Source organism: Danio aesculapii, chromosome 4 (assembly GCF_903798145.1).
Source record: "Danio aesculapii chromosome 4, fDanAes4.1, whole genome shotgun sequence".
In the NCBI taxonomy this organism is placed as follows: Eukaryota; Metazoa; Chordata; class Actinopteri; order Cypriniformes; family Danionidae; genus Danio; species Danio aesculapii.
In genome coordinates, this window is record NC_079438.1 from 29,101,155 (window position 1) to 29,113,654 (window position 12,500).

General features: G+C 39.3%; 1 long non-coding RNA gene and 7 other non-coding genes across 8 annotated transcripts; all 8 read right to left on the reverse strand.

Annotated features, from left to right (window-relative positions):
• Window positions 1-2,287: 2,287 nt before the first annotated feature.
• Window positions 2,288-2,698, reverse strand: LOC130222452 (uncharacterized). The gene is made up of 3 exons (XR_008836467.1): window positions 2,619-2,698; window positions 2,465-2,542; window positions 2,288-2,359 (listed from the first exon to the last, which is right to left on the reverse strand). It is a non-coding gene; the product is annotated as an uncharacterized LOC130222452 (long non-coding RNA).
• A 3,410-nt stretch (window positions 2,699-6,108) lies between these two features.
• trnaf-gaa (transfer RNA phenylalanine (anticodon GAA)) lies at window positions 6,109-6,181 on the reverse strand. Its single transcript has one exon. It is a non-coding gene; the product is annotated as a tRNA-Phe (tRNA).
• Window positions 6,182-6,269: 88 nt separating this feature from the next.
• trnai-aau (transfer RNA isoleucine (anticodon AAU)) lies at window positions 6,270-6,343 on the reverse strand. Its single transcript has one exon. It is a non-coding gene; the product is annotated as a tRNA-Ile (tRNA).
• A 109-nt stretch (window positions 6,344-6,452) lies between these two features.
• On the reverse strand, window positions 6,453-6,524 carry trnaq-cug (transfer RNA glutamine (anticodon CUG)). The gene has a single exon. It is a non-coding gene; the product is annotated as a tRNA-Gln (tRNA).
• Window positions 6,525-8,162: 1,638 nt separating this feature from the next.
• trnaf-gaa (transfer RNA phenylalanine (anticodon GAA)) lies at window positions 8,163-8,235 on the reverse strand. Its single transcript has one exon. It is a non-coding gene; the product is annotated as a tRNA-Phe (tRNA).
• An 88-nt stretch (window positions 8,236-8,323) lies between these two features.
• On the reverse strand, window positions 8,324-8,397 carry trnai-aau (transfer RNA isoleucine (anticodon AAU)). The gene has a single exon. It is a non-coding gene; the product is annotated as a tRNA-Ile (tRNA).
• A 1,552-nt stretch (window positions 8,398-9,949) lies between these two features.
• On the reverse strand, window positions 9,950-10,022 carry trnaf-gaa (transfer RNA phenylalanine (anticodon GAA)). Its single transcript has one exon. It is a non-coding gene; the product is annotated as a tRNA-Phe (tRNA).
• A 210-nt stretch (window positions 10,023-10,232) lies between these two features.
• On the reverse strand, window positions 10,233-10,304 carry trnaq-cug (transfer RNA glutamine (anticodon CUG)). Its single transcript has one exon. It is a non-coding gene; the product is annotated as a tRNA-Gln (tRNA).
• Between the last annotated feature and the right edge of the window lie 2,196 nt (window positions 10,305-12,500).

Here is a 12,500-nt window from a genome sequence, read left to right on the forward strand (position 1 = left end):
ATACAATAATGGGGATGGGAGGCTGGGGAGAGGAGTTGCAATTTTAATAAAAGAAAACAGTGGGGTTTTATGTAAAACAATCTATAATGACAAAGAGGGGAAGTGTATGATATGTGAAATGGAGTATGAGAAGAAAAAAGTAATTATGGTGAACGTTCATGCCCCAACAGAGGAGAACAGAAAGAAAGAGTATTTTAATGTACTAAGAGATTATTTAAAGAAACATGAAAGAGTTATTATCATGGGGGATTTTAACACTGTTTTTAGTAAATTAGAAATGGCTGAGGGAATGGTTTTTAAAACGGATAAGGGAAGAAAAGAACTGAAAATATTGATGGAGGAGATGAATTTAATTGATGTGTGGAGAGAAAGGAATGAACAGAAAAAAGAGTACTCAAGAAGACAGTTAGTGGGGAATTTTTTTTGTCAAACAAGAATTGATTTTATTTTATGCACAAGGAATGTTGAAGAGTTCATAAGCAAGATCAAATATGAAGAAACAAGTCTGAGTGACCATAAGCCAATTTTTATGAATCTAGACTGGAGTAATGTGAAAAGAGGGCCAGGGGTATGGGTTTTAAACACAGCGGTTTTAAAGAATGAAGACTATGTTTTAAGTATAAAGGAAATTATTCAAAAGGAAAAAGGGAATGAAATTTATAATGAGGACAAAAGAATGTGGTGGGAGAATGTGAAACATTTAGTTAAAAAGTTCACAATAAAATACTGTAGACAATTACAAAATTGTAAAAAATATAAGGAAAAGGAGCTGAAAGAAAAACTAGAAAACGAATTGAAAAATGAGAATGGAAAAGATATACAAAAGATAAAAGAACTGGAAGGAAGACTGAAAGAAATGGAGGAGGAGAAATTTGAAGGTGCAAGATTAAGAAGCAAAGCCAAATTTACAGTGGAGGGGGAAAAGTGCACTAAATTTTTCTTTGATCTAGAGAAGAGAAGAGGGAAGGCAGAAATGATTAAAGAAATAAGGAGCAAAAATGGGAACATAGTAGAACAAAATGAGGAGATTTTGGAAGAAATAAGATCATATTATGAGAATTTGTTTTGCACAGAGGGAGTAAAAGAAAAAGAAAAAAGAGAATTACTAAAGCTAATCAAATCAAGAGTAGAAGAAGAGGAAAAAAGAGAATGTGACAAGGAGGTAAGAGAAGAAGAAATAAAAAGAGCAATTAGTGAATTGAACAAAAAGAAAAGTCCAGGAATTGATGGGTTGGGAAGTGAATTTTATATTGTTTTTAAAGGTATTTTATCTAGTATTTTAAAGGAAGTATATGATGAGATTTTTGAGAATGGTGGGGTAAATAAAAGAATGGGGATGGGCTTAATGAAGGTGATATACAAAGGAAAGGGGGATAAAGTAGATTTAAAAAATTATAGACCCATAACAATGCTCAATACTGATTTGAAAATTTTAGCAAATGTTTTAGCTAACAGACTAAAGGAAGTGATGCCAAGCATAATCAAAACAAACCAAGCATATAGTATAAAAGGACGAGACATTGCTGACACAACTATGAGTATTAAAGACACAATAAGATATATAAATGATAAGAAGAAAGATGGTTTTTTAATTAGTCTGGACTTCGAGAAAGCCTTTGATAGAGTCGAGCATGACTTTTTATTTGGAGTGCTAAAGAGTTTTGGTTTTGGGGAAAATTTTATAAAGTGGGTTCAGATTTTATATAGAGGAGCTATAACCAGGATAAAATGCAATGGTTTTTTAACGGACTGTTTTAAAATAACAAGATCAATCAGACAGGGTTATGTGCACTTTTATATGCCTTAGTTGCAGAACCACTGGGATTAGCTGTGAAGCACGAGGAACGAATAAAAGGAATAGAGGTAGAGGGGGGAGTGAATAAAATATTTCAATATGCTGATGATACTACATTAATACTACAAGATCTGGCAAGTGTGAAGCAAGCAATGGAAACTGTACAACATTTTTGTAAAGGTTCAGGAGCTAAAATAAACGAAGATAAAACAGTATATTTGAGATTTGGAGGAACTGAGGCTTTATCTGGACATTTTACGTTCAAGGAAATGGATGAAATTAAAATTTTAGGCATTGTAGTTGGGAGGGATGAAAAGAAAGCAGAAGTAACTATTTGGGAGGAAATGTTAGGAGGGATTGAAAGAAGGCTGAGGTTTTGGAAGTTAATGTCCTTAACTTTGAAGGGGAGGGTTTTAATTTTGAATGTTTTAATGGATGAATGTTTAATAATGATTAGTTCGGAAACGCAAATAAATACATTGAAACCTCTAAACATCCTTAAGGTTTTGAAGAAGTGCACTCAAAGAATGCATCCCGCTTGAGGCATGATGTGACAACTCTGTACTGTAGATAAAAATTTGATTCATTATTTTTTGTAAAAAAAAAAAATACTTAGTGTGTTTTCACAAAATATTCTTACAACATTTTCATTTGTGTCGTGTGCCACACCTGCAAAGAGCTGTGCTTCACATTGTGATGCAGCAAACACCAGTTCTTCATCATCTTCAGCAGTGGATCTGGAAGTGCCTGGAGCATAAATCTTAAAAATATTACTGTGAAAAATACACACAGCCAAATGTACAATACGATGGTGCTTACTTACCAGTAGTAAAAAGCTGCCTTTGGGCCATACGTTTGGCTGGGGGTTCTGCTGTAGGAGGAGGTACAGTGGACTGCAGTTTTGGATCTGGAAACAGAGAGTTTGACATAACAATAAATAAACAAATATATAACTGATGTTGGGATAATTATGTATCATGCTCAGTATTCACTCTCCTACTTACAGGGTTTAACAGGTGACATCAGTTTTTTTGCCAGCTGTGAAGGAGACAAGTGCTTGCCCCGTTTCAACAGCGATTTCACAGTGGCAGTCTGCTGTACACCTGTTTGGATGGCTGCAGGTGGAGGAGCAGGGACACTGGATGCTGCAGGTGAAGGTGCAGAGACACTGGATGCTGCAGGTGGAGGTGCAGAGGTAGCAGCAGAAGCCAGTCTTTTCAGGACATACGTCTTGAAAAGTGCCATGTTGGTTTTTGGCCTGGCATCTGCCTTAACCAGGTACCTGATGAGGGCTTGAGCCTCCTTGTTCTGGTCCTCAAACACATCTTTCATGGACCGGCCCTTAAAGTCACCAAACTCCACCATCAAGCACCCTGTATCTCCTTTTGCCCTGGCTTCTGCTTGCATTTCCTGTTTCCTCTGGTACTTCTCTACTTCTTCTGCAATCTCCCTGATGAAGGAAGTGTACTGAAGAAACAGGTGTTTGTTTTCTGACAAGGGTGTTGTCTGCAGCTTCTCATCAGAAATGCTAAGCACCAGGTACACCGCATACCCCAGAGCATGCTCTAGGAGCCATCTAAATCTTTGGCCCTGGTACTTGCCAAACTGAATCTTGCAGTGAGCCAGAACTAAAAACTGGTCACTGGGGTCTCCACCATTGCTGCTGACAAAAGCAGTGGCCTCTGCCAGCACCTCTTTCTTGGGTTTGGCCCTTCCAGACTCCCTGCTTACAAGGCGCTCTGCCTCTGCAGATGGCCGTAAGAGGAGTCTGCTTGATGTCGCTGATTGGCGGCGGAAAATCGAGTATGCGTACATTTTTTCTGAAAAAAAAAAAAAACATTAGAGAGAACATTACCTAGAGCATTTAGAAAGATACATTTACATTAAGTGTGAAACAATAATTTAACAATGTAGACATAATCCATATTATTGCAGTAGTAAATATACTTCTGGTGAATTTTCTACAGATATGCCTAATATATGCATGGTAGTACAACTTAAAATTCATATAAATAAATTAGAAACAACAGAAATTAAAACATTAAGTTATAAAATACACATTAAACTCTTAAGTCTTTACATTATGACTATTTTATAAATAAAATGTTTGTACTTCAGCTATTTAATATAACTATTCTGTTGTGTAATATATCTGAAAACACAAGTAATAAAATAAACAAAATACAATATATGCTTTTAATATTTTTACAATAGATTCATGAAATACAATACAATCTAATTACTAAATATATATCATATATTGTCATGAACAAGTGTTAAACTCAAATGTTTTTAAAGTTTGTGCAGTCGTTTTACTTAAAATAGAATTATTTTAAAAGTATAGAATTATTTGCTAAATTAAATGTTTAAGAAAAAACTTTAACTCTGTATTTAATGCAATTACATTATAAGTAACTGTAACTGTACATTTAAATACAGTAACGTTAACTTTTTAGAGTATATAAAAAGCGATAATAGGGCCCAATATTGCTAGGTCGAATGGGGGCATTATTATTCTAAACAAATATCAGAACATTTTGTTTAATCATTTGACCAAATGGCGATGATTCCACCTTTTCTGATCACTAGGGACATTTTGCTCTGTATTTATCATGGGAAACATTACCGTTTTACAAGTTATGTAGAAAACATCTGCTATAACGTTACCTTGCTGTCGATTGTAACTTATCACTTAACAGAAATACACACAGTATAATAAACTAATAATAAAGTAGTGTTACATCTGGCTTACCTGATTCAAAGATGACGATTATAATAAAAGTGTCGTGTGATTGGTCAAAAGTAAGCCATCAAGGAAAAACGCGATTGGTCAAAAATACGTCACAGCAAAAAGAAATGCGATTGGTCAAAAGTAAGCCACTGAAGTGAAACGCGATTGGTCGAAATGACGTCAGCACAAAGACAAACGCGATTGGTCAAAAGTAAGCCACCGAGGTGAGACGTGATTGGCTTATGTGGGCTTACTTTGGGCTTACTTTGGCTCTGTAGACGGGATGCTGCAGGCGCAAGCGAGAGGTAGTGGGATCGATGCCCGCATTCTCCACTTCTGTTTTCATGCCTTTCACACTGGCTTTTATTGCAAAGCTGGTTGCACCTGGAGGGTTTAGAGCGAATTTCCTTACGTCAGCTTTGCCAGTTCTGTGCAGTACTAATCATTGCAATCCTTCAGAAGCCCTATTAAGTCACAGTTTTCTTTTATTCAATGGCGCGTCCGCAGTGGGAAATCAAAGCACTAAATATATAGCAGAGTGCTGTCGATTAGCCCATAGGAATCATCACCAGAAGCAATGTGACCACCTGGGAGAAAGATAGCGTTTTGGTCAAATGGAAGCAGGTGGACTTGAGGGTGAAACAGCTGGACTTGAGGGTCCTAGAAAACCCATAGTAACTGTTATTATCTGGCCTTCAAGGGAATAGAATGCTATTTTAGCTTTTTTGTGCGGTGCTGGCAAAAAAAAACAGGTCCCATCTAGATTTGAATTTAGATCGCTGGATGCAGAGTGCTATCCATTACATTATGGAACCTCAAGATGGTGTAGAGCTGCTGCCCGAGATGAAGATGATGAATTAAAAAACTGGCCTTGCAGGAAAGTAGCGGAAGGTCCATCCAAGGCAAGGCCAATGCGCATTGATTTCTGAGTAACTCGACATTCGGCATGCAGGGCTCCTCACACATTTACTGAAGCATTACTAGGTAGGGCCTTCAAAAGAAAAGCACGCCATTCTAGGCAATTTGACGACTAAATGGCAGGCAGGGCAAAGAAGCCACCACAGAACAGATGTGATATTATTTTTTCTTTTTCGACCACGTCTAAAATGTTCAATTTTGACTTTGAAAAGGGGAATTAGCTTAAATGGTAGAACGGTCACTTAGCATGCATGAGAGAGGTAGCTGGATCGATGCCCGCATTATCCACTTCTGTTTTCATGCCTTTCACACTGGCTTTTATTGCAAAGCTGGTTGCACCTGGAGGGTTTAGAGCGAATTTCCTTACGTCAGCTTTGCCGGTTCTGTATAGTACTAATCATTGCAATCATTCAGAAGTCCTATCAAGTCACAGTTTTCTTTTATTCGATGGCGCGTCTGCAGTGGGAAATCAAAGCACTAAATATATAGCAGAGTGCTGTCGATTAGGCCATAGGAATCATCACCAGAAGCGATGTGACCACCTGGGAGAAAGATAGCGTTTTGGTCAAATGGAAGCAGGTGGACTTAAGGGTGAAGCGGCTAGGCTTGTTGGGTGACTTTCATTCAACTGACCCTGTGCCAAAACAGAACAACAACATTGCTTTGCCGAAACCCGGGATCGAACCAGGGACCTTTAGATCTTCAGTCTAACGCTCTCCCAACTGAGCTATTTCGGCTGCCATGACACAGCTTTCCTGCAGCAGGGATGTCTGTGAGACCAAGCTGAGCCCTTAAGTGCATCTGAGGCATAAGAGAGTAAAAATTTGGCTAGTAGGGGTATCGAACCCGCGACCTTGTCGTTATTAGCACCACGCTCTAACCAACTGAGCTAACCGGCCGTTTTCTTACCAGTGTGCTGGAAAACCCAGAGTTAGTGTCATTCTTTGGCCTTCAAGGGAACAGGATGCTATTTTAACTTTTTTTGTGCGGTGCTGGCAAAAGAAAAACAGGTCCCACCGAGATTTGAATTCGGATCACTGGATTCAGAGTCCAGAGTGCTAACCATTACGCCATGGAACCTTAAAATGATATAGAGCTGCTGCCCGAGATGAAGATGATGAATTAAAAAAATGGCCTTGCAGGAAAGTAGCAGAAGGTCCATCCAAGGCAAGGCCAATGTGCATTGATTTCTGAGTAACTCGTCATTCGGCATGCAGGGCTCCTCACACATTTACTGGAGCAGGACTAGGTAGGGCCTTCAAAAGAAAAGCACGCTATTCTAGGCAATTTGACGACTAAATGGCAGGCAGGGCAAAGAAGCCACCACAGAACAGATGCGATCTTATTTTTTCTTTTTTGACCACGTCTAAAATGTTCAATTTGGCTTGTGAAAAGGGGAATTAGCTCAAATGGTAGAGCGCTCGCTTAGCATGTGAGAGGTAGCGGGATCGATGCCCGCATTCTCCACTTGTGTTTTCATGCCTTTCACACTGGCTTTTATTGCAAAGCTGGTTGCACCTGGAGGGTTTAGAGCGAATTTCCTTACGTCAGCTTTGCCGGTTCTGTGCAGTACTAATCATTGCAATCCTTCAGAAGCCCTATCAAGTCACAGTTTTCTATTATTCAATGGCGTGTCCGCAGTGGGAAATCAAAGCACTAAATATATAGCAGAGTGCTGTCGATTAGCCCATAGGAATTATCACCAGAAGCGATGTGACCACCTGGGAGAAAGATAGCGTTTTGGTCAAATGGAAGCAGGTGGACTTGAGGGTGAAGCAGCTGGACTTGAGGGTCCTAGAAAACCCATAGTAACTGTTATTCTCTGGCCTTCAAGGGAATAGAATGCTATTTTAGCTTTTTTGTGCGGTGCTGGCAAAAAAAAAACAGGTCCCATCTAGATTTGAATTTAGATCGCTGGATGCAGAGTGCTATCCATTACATTATGGAACCTCAAGATGGTGTAGAGCTGCTGCCTGAGATGAAGATGATGAATTAAAAAACTGGCCTTGCAGGAAAGTAGCGGAAGGTCCATCCAAGGCAAGGCCAATGTGCATTGATTTCTGAGTAACTCGTCATTCGGCATGCAGGGCTCCTCACACATTTACTGGAGCATTACCAGGTAGGGCCTTCAAAAGAAAAGCACGCCATTCTAGGCAATTTGACGACTAAATGGCAGGCAGGGCAAAGAAGCCACCACAGAACAGATGTGATATTATTTTTTCTTTTTCGACCACGTCTAAAATGTTCAATTTTGACTGTGAAAAGGGGAATTAGCTTAAATGGTAGAACGGTCGCTTAGCATGCATGAGAGAGGTAGCTGGATCGATGCCCGCATTATCCACTTCTGTTTTCATGCCTTTCACACTGGCTTTTATTGCAAAGCTGGTTGCACCTGGAGGGTTTAGAGCGAATTTCCTTACGTCAGCTTTGCCGGTTCTGTATAGTACTCATCATTGCAATCCTTCAGAAGCCCTATCAAGTCACAGTTTTCTTTTATTTGATGGCGCGTCCGCAGTGGGAAATCAAAGCACTAAATATATAGCAGAGTGCTGTCGATTAGGCCATAGGAATCATCACCAGAAGCGATGTGACCACCTTGGAGAAAGATAGCGTTTTGGTCAAATGGAAGCAGGTGGACTTAAGGGTGAAGCGGCTAGGCTTTTTGGGTGACTTTCATTCAACTGACCCTGTGCCCAAAACAGAACAACAACATTGCTTTGCCGAAACCCGGGATCGAACCAGGGACCTTTAGATCTTCAGTCTAACGCTCTCCCAACTGAGCTATTTCGGCTGCCATGACACAGCTTTCCTGCAGCAGGGATGTCTGTGAGACCAAGCTGAGCCCTTAAGTGCATCTGAGGCATAAGAGAGTAAAAATTTGGCCAGTACGGGTATCGAACCCGCGACCTTGGCGTTATTAGCACCACGCTCTAACCAACTGAGCTAACCGGCCATTTTCTTACTAGTGTGCTGGAAAACCCAGAATTAGTGTCATTCTTTGGCCTTCAAGGGAACAGGATTTACTGGAGCAGGACTAGGTAGGGCCTTCAAAAGAAAAGCACGCTATTCTAGGCAATTTGACGACTAAATGGCAGGCAGGGCAAAGAAGCCACCACAGAACAGATGTGATCTTATTTTTTCTTTTTTACCACGTCTAAAATGTTTAATTTGGCTTGTGAAAAGGGGAATTAGCTCAAATGGTAGAGCGTTCGCTTAGCATGTGAGAGGTAGCGGGATCGATGCCCCCATTCTCCACTTGTGTTTTCATGCCTTTCACAGTGGCTTTTATTGCAAAGCTGGTTGCACCTGGAGGGTTTAGAGCGAATTTCCTTACGTCAGCTTTGCCGGTTCTGTGTAGTACTAATCATTGCAATCCTTCAGAAGCCCTATCAAGTGACAGTTTTCTTTTGTTCAATGGCGCGTCAGCAGTGGGAAATCAAAGCACTAAATATATAGCAGAGTGCTGTCGATTAGCCCATAGGAATCATCACCAGAAGCGATGTGACCACCTGGGAGAAAGATAGCGTTTTGGTCAAATGGAAGCAGGTGGACTTGAGGGTGAAGCAGCTGGACTTGAGGGTCCTAGAAAACCCATAGTAACTGTTATTCTCTGGCCTTCAACGGAATAGAATGCTATTTTAGCTTTTTTGTGCGGTGCTGGCAAAAAAAAACAGGTCCCATCTAGATTTGAATTTAGATCGCTGGATGCAGAGTGCTATCCATTACATTATGGAACCTCAAGATGGTGTAGAGCTGCTGCCCGAGATGAAGATGATGAATTAAAAAACTGGCCTTGCAGGAAAGTAGCGGAAGGTCCATCCAAGGCAAGGCCAATGTGCATTGATTTCTGAGTAACTCGTCATTCGGCATGCAGGGCTCCTCACACATTTACTGGAGCATTACTAGGTAGGGCCTTCAAAAGAAAAGCACGCCATTCTAGGCAATTTGACGACTAAATGGCAGGCAGGGCAAAGAAGCCACAACAGAACAGATGTGATCTTATTTTTTCTTTTTCGACCACGTCTAAAATGTTCAATTTTGATTGTGAAAAGGGGAATTAGCTTAAATGGTAGAACGGTCGCTTAGCATGCATGAGAGAGGTAGCTGGATCGATGCCCGCATTATCCACTTCTGTTTTCATGCCTTTCACACTGTCTTTTATTGCAAAGCTGGTTGCACCTGGAGGGTTTAGAGCAAATTTCCTTACGTCAGCTTTGCCGGTTCTGTATAGTACTAATCATTTCAATCCTTCAGAAGCCCTATCAAGTCACAGTTTTCTTTTATTCGATGGCGTGTCCGTAGTGGGAAATCAAAGCACTAAATATATAGCAGAGTGCTGTCGATTAGGCCATAGGAATCATCACCAGAAGCGATGTGACCACCTGGGAGAAAGATAGCGTTTTGGTCAAATGGAAGCAGGTGGACTTAAGGGTGAAGCGCCTAGGCTTTTTGGGTGACTTTCATTCAACTGACCCTGTGCCCAAAAGAGAACAACAACATTGCTTTGCCGAAACCCAGGATCGAACCAGAGACCTTTAGATCTTCAGTCTAACACTCTCCCAACTGAGCTATTTCGGCTGCCATGACACAGCTTTCCTGCAGCAGGGATGTCTGTGAGACCAAGCTGAGCCCTTAAGTGCATCTGAGGCATAAGAGAGTAAAAATTTAGCTAACCGGCCATTTTCTTACCAGTGTGCTGGAAAACCCAGAGTTACTGTCACTCTTTGGCCTTCAAGGGAACAGGATGCTATTTTAACTTTTTTTGTGCGGTGCTGGCAAAATAAAAACAGGTCCCACCGAGATTTGAACTCGGATCACTGGATTCAGAGTCCGGAGTGCTAACCATTACACCATGGAACCTTTAGATGATACAGAGCTGCTGGCCGACATGAAGATGATGAATTAAAAAAATGGCCTTGCAGGAAAGTAGCAGAAGGTCCATCCAAGGCAAGGCCAATGTGCATTGATTTCTGAGTAACTCGTCATTCGGCATGCAGGGCTCCTCACACATTTACTGGAGCAGGACTAGGTAGGGCCTTCAAAAGAAAAGCACGCCATTCTAGGCAATTTATCGACTAAATGGCAGGCAGGGCAAAGAAGCCACCACAGAACAGATGTGATCTTATTTTTTCTTTTTCGACTACGTCTAAAATGTTCAATTTTGATTGTGAAAAGGGGAATTAGCTTAAATGGTAGACCGGTCGCTTAGCATGCGAGAAGTAGTGGGATCGATGCCCGCATTCTCCACTTGCATTTTCATGCCTTTCACAGTGGCTTTTATTGCAAAGCTGGTTGCACCTGGAGGGTTTAGAGCGAATTTCCTTACGTCAGCTTTGTGTAGTAATGAAGTAATGAAGACATTTTAAAAGAAATAAAAACATACTATGAGGAGGTATTTAAAACACAAGGAGTTGATGAATTACAAATGGAAAAATTATTAAAACAGATAAAAACAAAAATAGATGAAGAGGACAAAAGAGAATGTGACCAAGAAATAAGAGAAGAAGAAATAAGAAAAGCAATAGAAAGCTTGAACAAAAGGAAAAGTCCAGGAATAGATGGGTTAAATAGTGAATTTTACGTATGTTTTAAAGAAATTTTAATACCAATTTTAACTGAAATTTTTAAAGAAATACTGCAAAAAGAAGAATTAAATGAAAGAATGGGAATGGGATTAATGAAATTAATACACAAAAAAGGAGAAAAGACATTGTTAAAAAATGACAGACCAATCACAATGTTAAACACAGATCTGAAGATTTTAACTAAAATTTGAGCAAATCGATTAAAAGAAGTGATGCCAGAAATAATTCAAACAACACAGGCCTACGCGATAAAAGGAAGAGACATAGCAGACATAACAATGAGCATAAAAGACATCATAGAATATATGAAGGACAAAAAAGAGGAAGGATATATCATAAGTTTGGATTTCGAAAAAGCTTTTGACAGAGTTGAACACCAGTTTTTATTTGAAGTACTTAAAAAGTTTGGTTTTGGAGAAGTTTTTAGAAAATGGATCAGGATTTTATATAAGGGTATTTTAACAAAAATTAAATGTAATGGCTTTTTAACAGAATGTTTTAAAATAACAAGATCGATAAGGCAAGGATGTCCTCTGTCAGCACTCTTATATTCACTTGTGGCAGAATCCCTGGGTCCTAGCTATCAAGTGAAGAAGAAAAAATAAAAGGAATCGAAATTGAAGAAAATAAAGTAAATAAAATGTTTCAATATGCAGATGACACTACATTAATAGTAAAAGGAAAAGAGAGTGTGAAAGAAGCAATGAAAATAGTACAACAATTTTGTAAAGGATCAGGAAGTAAAGTAAATGAAGACAAAACGGTTTATATGAAGTTTGGAAAGGAGACAGATTTAGCAGATTGCACCAATTTTAAAGAAGTAGAAGAAATAAAGATTTTAGGGGTTTTAATGGGGAAAGATGCCAGAACAGCTAGAGATAAGATGTGGGAGGGTTTTTTAACAGATATAGAAAGGAGGTTAAATTACTGGAAACTAAGAACACTGACATTAAAAGGAAAAGTTTTAATTATAAATGTTTTAATGGAGTCTAAGTTGTGGCATGTTTTATATGTTTTAGAAATGCTAATGTGGATAGAAAAGAGGTTGAAAAAATGTTTTACTGATTTTTTATGGGGAGGTAAGCCACCAAGGATTGCTTTTAATACAGTTGTAGGGGAAACAGACAAGGGTGGGCTAGGTTTAATAGATGTAGAACAAAGGAAAAATAGTTTAAGAGTGAAAAGAATAAAGAAGTATCTAGAAAAAGAAAACAAAGCAGAGTGGAAAAAAACAATGAAATATTTTTTAAACAAATGTGGTCATTTTAACATGGGAGATGGGATTTTATGGATGAAAACAAAAGCTTGGATGACAGAAAACTTACCTGAATTTTATAGAGAAATTTTAAGTGCGTGGGGGAACTTTTTAACTATAGTGCAATATAATCCACATGGAAGGGAAAACATTTTAAACCAACCTCTTTTCTTGAACAACAACATTTTAAGTCAAGGGAAGGTTTTATTTTTTAAG